The sequence below is a fragment of the Taeniopygia guttata genome, chromosome 3 (genome assembly GCF_048771995.1).
Source record: "Taeniopygia guttata chromosome 3, bTaeGut7.mat, whole genome shotgun sequence".
NCBI lineage: Eukaryota > Metazoa > Chordata > Aves > Passeriformes > Estrildidae > Taeniopygia > Taeniopygia guttata.
Window position 1 is genome coordinate 42,799,143 of NC_133027.1, and position 10,220 is coordinate 42,809,362.

Genomic DNA, 10,220 nt, shown 5'->3' on the forward strand with positions numbered 1-10,220 from the left:
GCACTTTCCTTTTAAAGTTATTTTAAACAGGTTGGCCACCAAACTCTAGTCCACATGTTTATGTTGTAAATAGAAGACAGAGAACACCAACTGCCCTTTCTGTAATACTCAAAAAGTCCACACTGCTACTGAAGCCTAACTCTTTCTTGGCTTTAGTCTAGTCTCATTGATTTTCTTTGAACTATATACAGTCATGTACAACTTCAAGAGGAATATCTATGCCTAGGATAAGCTCAAGAAATGCCCAGCATAAGGATCTTTCACAACACTGGTTAATTCAGTGAGCACTATTACCACAGAACCATAGGTTCTGCTATTGCTATTGTTTCCTTCAGGTGTTTGTGCAATGTTGGGGTGGCTTGACCCTGGCCAGCAGCCATGCTGCTGCTTGCTCACCCCCCCTCAGTGGGATAGGGAAGAAGACATAGGAAGAAGAAAAGGAAAAAAACTTACAGGGTTGAGATACAGACAGTTTAAGACACAAAGAAATAGAAAAATAGCCCTCAAGTGACAGAAAGAAATGCTCACCACATCCCACAGGGTGACCAATGCTACAAGCTCCAGTTTCCTAATCTCCAAAAACGAAACATCTTGAAAGCAAAAAACCCACCCTTTCTTCATTCTCTATCTCTTTTGTATTTCTGAGCATGACAATACACAGTACAGCACATCCCACTGGCCAGTTTGGGTCTACTGTCCAAGCTGGGTCCCTACAGCTTCTTGCCCACCCCCTTGCCCCCTTGCTGGGCAGAGAGGGTGGAAGAAAGCTTCGATGTTGTGCAGACCAGGAGCAGTCAAAACACTGCTGTGCTATCAACATTGTTTTAGCCACAAACCTCAAGCACTTCAACTGTGATGAAAGCTAACTCCTAAACCTGGTATGGGAATGTGCTCACATTGCCATTGCTCAAACAGAGGCGATCTAATCCCTCAGAGAGAGATGAGCATAAAGAATGCCCTGACTATGCATTTTCTTATGGGTTGTGCTTGCAATAAACACAAAATTGCTCCTTTCTGTTATGTGATGAGGCATTTAAAAAGCAAGAAGGGCTAAATTCACAATGACTGACTATTGCTCATAATGTACATGACAGACCTTAATAGTTTAAGGTGAGAATAATACCAAGTAGAATGCCTTTCCTGCAAAGAACATAATTGAATTTGGGAATTCATTACCACAAGATGCCAAAAAGACTAAAAGTTCAGGTACACCTAGATGAATTAATGGACATCAAATACCTTGATACTCAACAGCTTAGAAGGTGATAATCAGTCATTTAAATCATGGATTACTAAAGATAATATGAAAGTGAAGGTATAATTGGATTTGTCTTCCCTTTTTTTTCCAGTAGATCACCTAAGTACCTCCTACTGGCTGCTACAGGAAAGAGACACTAGACAAACATCTTTGAAAACAGAGCTACAGGGTAAAATGACAACAGAGATTCTGAGGATCACAATTTGGGATTTAGGAGTCTAATGTCTCTCAATCTGATTCTGGGTCCTACCCTTGTTCCCTTCTCTTTTTAATTCAGACATCAGCTGTTATATTTTTAACAGACATCCAGCTACACATTATAGATCATTTGCTAAACTGCTTTTGATTAGATAAGTTTATCTGAACTAGAGAGTTGATTTTGGTCTCAGTGCTCTTTTCAAAAATTAAAGCATAATTCAGTTTAAGAAAATGTGTAGGCTAGAAAGTGCTCAACACCAACTTCTACAATTGTTACTACAAACAATTTACCAGGGAAACAGTAAGCTCTTATTTAGAGTAATGAGGACTTCAATTTTCTATGGGGAAATTTTGTAGGAGGGAGAAAATAAATCTGTTCTGCACTCAAAACACCTATACAAGCTAGAATTAATCCCACTTTTAACAGCTTTCAAATAAACTTAACTTTATAACTAACCAGCAAAAGACAACATGTGTCTTTCCTTCCTCCAACCACCTCCATACCCCATGAGCAGCTCCTGTAACTACTTAACAGAAGAGGAATGAAACATGCAAGAATAGCATGGATCAGCCTGAGCTCAATTTAGTATTTATAAAGGATAGCTTTTTCAGAGAAAGCACTGTAGGTACTGTAGGTAAACAGGACGTGCAGAAATATACACCAGCCTTTTATGAAGGATGAGTTTTCTATTACCTCTGTAAAAAAATATTTTTTAACTATAAACGTTCTTCCTGAAAACAGAACACTACACAAAAAAACCACTGAAAACTATACTGAGAAGCAAGGGACTGCAACTACTTGAAAGACCAAATTAAAGTAATCTTTATCACATAATCACAGAATGGGTAAGGCTGAAAGGGACCACTGTGGATCATCTAGTTCAACCTCTTTGCTCAAGCAGGCCATTCTGGAACACATGGCACAATGCAGACAGTTCTTGAGTATCTCCAGTGAAGGAGACTCCATAACCTCTCAGGGCAACTTGTTCCAGTGGTCAGTCATCTACACAGCAAAGTTCTTCCTCATGTACTGGCAGAACTTCCTGTACATAAACGTTTCCCCATTGTCTCTTGTCCTAGTGCTTCAGAGCACCAAAAAAGAGCCTTGATCCATCCTCTTGGCACCCTCTCTTCAGACAGTTTATATACATTATACACATTTATGAGGTCTCTTCTCACTTGTCTCTTCTTGATGTTGAAGAGGCCCAACTCTCCCAGCCACTCTTCATAAGAGATGTTTCAGTCCTTTAATCATCTTCATAGCCTTCCACCAGACCTGTTCCAGGAGCTTCAGGTTTAGCTTTAAAGCAAGTTCTGTAAACACAGAACTGTCAGAATAAAATACTGCCGTTTGACCATTTCTTGCCTTCTTTCTGATCCAGTGGAAGTTGTGACATAACCTCTTCCAAAGGCCAAGTTAGCTTTTAGAGAAAACTGAGATCTAACATGTAAACTAGTTTGTTTATACAATGCATAGAGGCCCTAGCTGGGATTTGGCCCATAAAAAGGTGATGCGAGTTCCTCCAATTGTCTACACATATAATTCCAAGATGATGTAAGCTTACTCTCCTCTGGGCCAGAAGCAAGTCAGATCCAAAGCAAATAATTTTACTACAGCATCTGCTGAAAACCAGCATGTGTTTAATCAGGCATACCACCTCACTGTTATCATCAGTGTCATCTTTAGATGAATGACAGTTTGCATCTGACCTGACAGCTGGCTTGGCTTTCTTCCTCTTGAAAACTTAGCTCTGCAACCTACCATGTGGCCATACATAACCCTTACTGCACTGCCTCTGAAACTTCCAATATTTTTTCTAGACATTACCTAGACTCCAGTCAAGTCTATCTTCTGGAAAGTAACTAAGTGTGACTATTAGATTTCTTCTCTAGAGAAATTACATTTAATGGTTTCACATCAACAGTACTACTTTCCAGTCAATTGTTTAAAAAGCTGTAAGACTTAAAGGGTCTACACCAATGTTACTATTTTAATAACAATAACAAAACCGACATTCAGAACTCCTAGAAGGTTTTAAGCAAAGGTATTATTTGAATTCCGATACACACTCCTGAAGCACCTGAGTGCAAGCAGTAGGACGATACAAGACTGTCTTGTGTTTTATAAACAAAGCTGTCAGTTTACCACTACCAAACAAAATGAAGCAGTACCGAAAAGGGAAAAACACTCTATGTGACCATATGTTTTTTTCGTTCTTCATTTCTCGTTCTCTACATTTATTAATACCAGTAGTAAGTACTGAAAGTACATGCGACAGCGGTGCCTTTCCCCCTTGACCACTCCCGCCAGCAAAGCCGTTCCGAGAAGCAAAGCCCGGAAGGCAGGAGGGGACCACACGGCACCCGGGCCTTCAGGAGCGGCCTTCCATCACCCGGGCTGGGGCACGGCGAGAGCTCCGCCAGCCCGGCCCCGCTGCCAGCCCCGGCCCCGGTGCTGGCCCCGAGCACGCTGTCCGCCCCGAGCACGCTGCCAGCCCCGAGCACGCTGCCAGCCCTGCCTGCCGGAGGCAACGTGTGGCACCGGCCCGCGGCCCGGCTGCCCCGAACCCCGGCCCCGCCGGCAGCGCAGCGACGTCCCTGCCCCAGGGGCTGCGGGCACAGAGCCGCACAGCGGCGGCGGGACGCCCCTCCGCGCCTGGGCAGGCCGGTCCCGGCTGTCCCCTCCGCACCGGGTGCCGGGCGGCAGCTCCGCACCGGCGGGGGCGCGGAGCAGCTCCCGCCGCGCGGCCTCCCGGGCGGCCCCCACGCCGCGCCCGCCCGACCCCCGCCCGCCGCGCACCTGCCTTACGGCCCACCGGTTCCGCTGCCGCCAAGAGCCGGCGCGGCGCGACACTGCCGTACGGCGAGCGGGCGGGGCCGTGTTCAGCACGGCCCGCGGGGTTCCGCCAGACCGCGGCGGGGCTGTCCCGGTGCCCGCGGCGGGGCTGTCCCGGTGCCCGCGGCGGGACTGTCCCGGTGCCCAGGCCTCCGCTGGCCTCCGCTGGCGCCTTCCCGGGTCTCCGCGCTCCGTCGAGCCGGCGCCGCGCTCAGGCCTAGGCGGGCTGCAGGCCGCGCCGCTGCCGGTTCCCTGTGCAGCCCGAACGCGTCTCGCCGGGGTGCCGCGGCTGCTGAGCCTTGTCGGCCGCCCCGGTTATGCCCGGCGTGGAATATGCCGTGGGGGCAGCGCCCAGCAGTCTTTCACAGAATCACAGAATCAATTACGTTATAAAGGCGTAATCTGTACCGAGTTCAACCGATGGCCGAACACCAACCACCTTGTAACCTAAACCATGCTGCTAAGTGATATGTCCAGTCTTTCGCACCTCCATGGACGGTGACTCTTCACTTCCCTGAGCAGCCCATTCTAGTGCCTAATCACAGTTTCTGCGTATAAATTTTTCCTCATGTACAAGCTAAACCTCCCCTGGCACAGCTTAAGACTGTGTCCTCTTGTCCTGTCGCTGATTGCCTGGGAGAAGAAGCTGATCCCCACCTGGCTACACCGTCCTTTCAGGCAGTCATAGAGAGCAGTAAGATTCTTCCTGAGCCTCCTTTTCTCCAGGCTCAACAGCCCCAGCTCCCTCAGCCTCTCCTCATAAGACTTTGTGCTCCTGTGTCAGTGCCTCGGGCTTTCCTGGATCCTCGACCTTCAGCCCTCAGTGCTCTATATCAGCTCATCCATCCCCTGCACTCTTTAATTCTTGCCAAACCATGTGTGTACCTCAGTGTGTGCCTCTAGAGCTTTTCCACTTACTTACTCAGTTTTATGATTTTAGAAGCAAGCTCTTTAAATAAGTGGCTTATGTCTTCAGTTGTATTAATACTGTATATATGTGTAATGTGATGCTTTTCAGTAAAGATACTATCTGCTAGATATTTAGTGGACAAGAAATGCCAGACATTGCATGGAATTAATTTCTTCAAATGCAGCTGTTATAACGTAGACTAAATATGTGCCTCAGGAAAAAAAAATTCTCATTTTCTTCAGTGTGTACTAATTTTGGAAGACATATGATGTTTGATGTCCACATCTTAAATAATCCTTTGCTTATTCCCTTCTGTGTTGTACCAGATTTTTGGCAGCATTTCAATATTCATTACTATGTAAATCTACTGTTCACTGTTTTGTCCTTTGTTTGACCGCTATGCTTCTTGCATGTCCAATATAAAGGTGTAAATAGTCTTTTCTCCATCTTGAAAATGAAATCCTTCTGGCATAGCCAGATGAGAAGTTCTAATTCAAATCTGAGAAAAAAGGTTTCAGACTAGTAGGCTCAACATTGTAGAATCTGAGAAGCAAGAAACATATCTGATCTTGAGTGTACAAAATACCCTGGAAATTTACAGGAGTTAATTCACCACCGTACTCCTCACTTTACATGTTCGTTAACCCAGCAGTATTGCATTCGAGTCAAACCAGTGTTGTTCACCTGGAGAACAATGGGTACTCACAAGACCCAATCTCAGTTTATGGTCAATGAGTACTGCCAGCTGGTATTCATGTCTTGAATTAGTCTGGTATTATTAACTTCAGCTATTGTCTTCAAATGGATTTTAATTTGTGGACTATTGAATTGACTCTTTTTGTTTCTTTTTAGCAACTAAAAATTAATGCTAATATGTGAATCATAAATTTTAGTTACTTGAAGAGTACTTCAGATTCAGAAAAGAAATAGATTAGTAACTAAAACAACCTTGTCTTTACTTTGACAATGGAAAACTCATTAAATCACCGTCTTACAAAAAATCAACAAATTCATCTTCTGTTGAGATTGTAAAATGAACCTGGTAGAGGTCCTTGTATCAGTATTAATCTTTGATGTGATGAGAGTATCAGGCATTCAACACTAACTGCTCTCTGCAGATGTCACTGTTACCAACGCTGGGAGAAAAATCTTAAATCAATGTTATTATGTGACAGTAATGCAGGTTCCTCAGAAAACATTCCAAATCTCTATTGCCCATGATTACAAAGTAATCATATCATGCATGCTGCAACTGCAATGCTAGCAAAAGTCAGTGCGTCGGAGGTGCTGTTATTCAAATGAGCAGTAATTCTTTACAGTCATCTTGTTCCCAGAGATTTTAATACTTCATTTAAAAGTCACTGGGAGGAGGGATTGACCTTGGTATCAGGTGCCCACTGAAGCCACTCTATCAGTCCCCTTCTTGGCTGGACAGGGAAGAGAAAATATAACAAAAGGATTGTGGGTTGAGAAAAAGACAGGGAGAGATCACTCAGCAATTACTGTCACAGGCAAATCAGACTCAACTTGGGAAAAAATTAATTCAACTTATTATCAATCAAAATCAGAGTATAGTAATGAGCTATAAAACCAAATCCTAAAAACATCTTTCCCTCATTGCTGCCTTCTTTCTGAGCTGAATTTGATTCCCTGCTCCTGCCAGTTGTGCAAGGGAACAGGGAATGTGGGCTGCAGCCACTTCGTCACACATTGTCTCCGCTGCTCCTTCCTTCTCAGGGGGTGGATTCCTCACACCCATCATCTGCTCCATCATGGGGTCCCACCCAGTTGTGCTCCATAAACTTCTTCAAGGTGAGACCTTCCTAGGGCTGCAGTTCTTCCTTAAATGCTCCAGCATGAGTGCCTTCCACACTGTTCCAGTGTGGGACCCCCAGTGAGACCACAAGTACTTCCAGCAAATCTGCTCCAATGTAGGCTTCCCACAGGGTCACAAGCTCCTTTGGACATCCACCTGCTCTGGTGTGTGTTCCTCCTTGTGCTGCTCCACTGTGGACCTTTTTGGGTTGCAGGGGGATAGCTGATCTCACCACAGTCTGCATCATGGGCTGCCAGGCAATCTCTGCTTCAGCGCGTGGAGCACGTCCTCCCTCTCCTTCGTCACTGATGTTGGCATCTTCCCTTTTTCCCTCATGATCTCAGTCCTCTCTCCAGCTGCAGTTGCTCTTGCTCAGTTTTTTTCTGTCTTAAATCTGTTATCACAGCAGTGCTGCCATTATCACTGACAGGCTCAGCCTTGGCCAGTGGTGGGTCCATCTTGGAGTTTGCTGGCACGGGATCTGTCAGACTCAGGGAAGATTCTGGCAGCTTCTCACAGAAGCCTAACCCTGTACTTCCCCCCCCGCCCCGAAATTACCAAACTTGGGGCATACACAATACAGCTGCACAGACATTGTGAGTGGTCTGCAAGTTCTTAAAACTGAATACACAGTGTATCATAAGAAGATATTGCTGAGGAAGATATGAATAAGAAAATAGGTATCTACTGCTGCATAAAATTCATAATTCAAATTTGTTCCTTGAGACCTGAGCCTTTTATAATGTCATGCAGGCTACATGGAGGGGATATATTATCTCCATTATTACTGGTTCTTATGCATTGCTCTCTGACTTCAATCTATTTATGTTATCTGGATATGTTACTGGATATGAATGTACCTGGATTTAAACCCCAGTTACTTTTCTTCAGCACAGTGAGTTTTCAAAGCAGTCTTAAATTTCGTCCATGGTTTTTCAAATTAATTAGGCAGTCTGATACTTCTGTGCTGATGAATATCTATGTAGCTAGAATGGAAAGCATGTTTCTTTTTAATCTCCATATATTATTTGTTATTTAATTTTTTTTCTTTCTTTCAGTTTCTCAGCCTAAGTTTAAACAGTTACAATTTTCCTAGTAATCCCCACCACTAAAATTTTAATTAATACTTATAGAATTAATAATGAATGATTGTACATATATAACAGTTAAATAAGGAAAATGTTATAATTTTACTTTTTTTTTCTTTCAGAAAAGAAAAAGTGCCTTTTGTTAGAGAAAAACATTTTATTTGGTTTTTAAATAAATACATCACGATCTAATAGAAAATTCATACTGTTAGATCCAACAAGAAGCCTGAACTTGGAAAGCATCATAGATATTTTAAAAAGATTTCCCAATATTGATTTATAGAAGTATTTTGAGAGTCTAGCTGTTTCTGTACTTTGGTCATCTGTCTAATCTGATTGATGCTTGCATAATTTCAAGACAAATGCTCTATGGGTCATGTTTCGTGAATTTGCATTGACATATTTGCTAGCTCTTTATCAGAGGAAAATGAAGGAATAAAGTAATCAAATAAAAGTGTCTATTCATTTGGAACATGAAATACTTCTTTTCTGAAAATTACCATATACAACAGTTTAAAAATAGAATAGAAATAGGAGTAGGAATAGATAAAATAGTTTCAATTGGAAGGGAACTACAATGATCATCCAGTCCAACTGTCTAAACAATTCAGGGCTGACCAAATTAAATCATATTACTAAGGGCATTATCCAAATGCCTCTTAAACCTTGACAGGATTGGGTCATTGATCACCTCTCTAGAGAGCCTGTTCCAGTGTTTGACCACACCCATTTAGGCTGATATTAATTGCTAATACTGTAGAATCACATTTGGAACCTGGTGGGTGGACCTCACCTGTTTCTCTATATCCTAGTAGCATATAGAAAAAGTGGTAGAACTGGTTCTCCCTCTCTGTTTTACTGTATTACTGCAAAGATTCACGCTATTTGTGTTTCCTTTAATAAGGTGTCAAAGAAGAGCTGCTGAAGTGTAGGCACAGTTTGTGGTAATTGGGAGTGGGGCTGTGGCCAATGGGCTACAGCTGTGAAAAGCAGGTGAGCAGTATTGAAAGCACTGAGCTATGGAGTGCCCAGGTGCACTGACCAATCACCAAAGGGAACAGAGGGCACACAGGTGCAATGCATGAATGATGAGTTGTATAGAATGATGAGTGGGCTAAAGAGTAAGAAAGGGAGATACCTGAAGTCTTCTGATGTGGCAAGATGTTATTCTGTATGGGTTGTAGCTTTCTGAAATTACGTGATGATGGTCTGTATGTTGTGGCTGTCTTGATTGTGACATATGCTGTGATACTGAAGGTGGTAGTTTGTTGATGAAAGTATCAATATCTTGTTGCTACATAATAGATAATGCTGAAGAAAGGCAAATGTAAGTGATTAATTCACATGGTTTGGGGGAAAACACCAGAAAATGCAATATCATTGCGTGCCTGTTGTGCCTCCCTAGGCCTCTCTCCCCTTCTTCCTTATGTCAATGGAAGTTTGTAGTTTCAAGCCAAGAATGCTGAGGTTTATTCCTCTATGTTACTTATTTCAAAATATTAAGCACTCTGTTTCTAATGTGATACATTCCTCAAAAGCAAGGTTGTTGTGTTGTAGGTATGTAGTCTGATGGTGATACTTATATAGACCAGATCAAATTCTTCTAAAATCGCCTCAGAATACTACATCTTCCCAAGGAAGTAAGAAAATGTTTCTCTTCTAGCCAGACACTGACCAAAGCATCCTGTTCTCATTGTAATTGATAATTGATCCTCTTAAGGCAAGTCCTGAGTGATCAAATCTGGAGAAAGACAACAGTATTTTTGCCAGATTCTGAAAGTGGGACATAGTAAGAATTTGTTCTGTTAGCTACAGTTGCAAATGCCATCTCAACTCTGTTTTCTGCTTACCCCTTCAAAGTGCCATAGCCTCACAGCAGGATATCTCTGTGAGTTCTGCTGAAAGTAGAGCATCTTTTGCAATGCCAGGTGCTAGGCTGTTGTCTGTTATGCTTCTATGTGTTTGCCATTCTGGCTCATATCACTGAGTATAGTGTCCTGAAAAAAAGGTTGATTAAGGGGTTTGTTTCAGAAATGAATATGTGAAGGGATTGGTAGCTGTTATAAAGTGGCAAGGATCTGCTGTAGCTTGATGGTTCACTCCTTGCACAAACT

The 10,220-nt window shown here is 43.1% G+C and overlaps 1 protein-coding gene across 2 annotated transcripts in view; it reads right to left on the bottom strand.

Moving 5' to 3' along the window:
* ASCC3 (activating signal cointegrator 1 complex subunit 3) overlaps nucleotides 1-4,394 on the bottom strand; it is a 250,692-nt gene extending 246,298 nt beyond the window's left edge. Inside the window, exon 1 of one of the 2 annotated variants that reach the window (XM_072926725.1) lies at nucleotides 4,261-4,394. The gene's annotated coding sequence lies outside the window, so the exon portion shown is untranslated. Of the gene's footprint in view, nucleotides 1-4,256 lie in introns of both variants that reach the window. The other variant, XM_002196594.7, reaches the window with a different exon arrangement.
* Nucleotides 4,395-10,220: the final 5,826 nt, after the last annotated feature.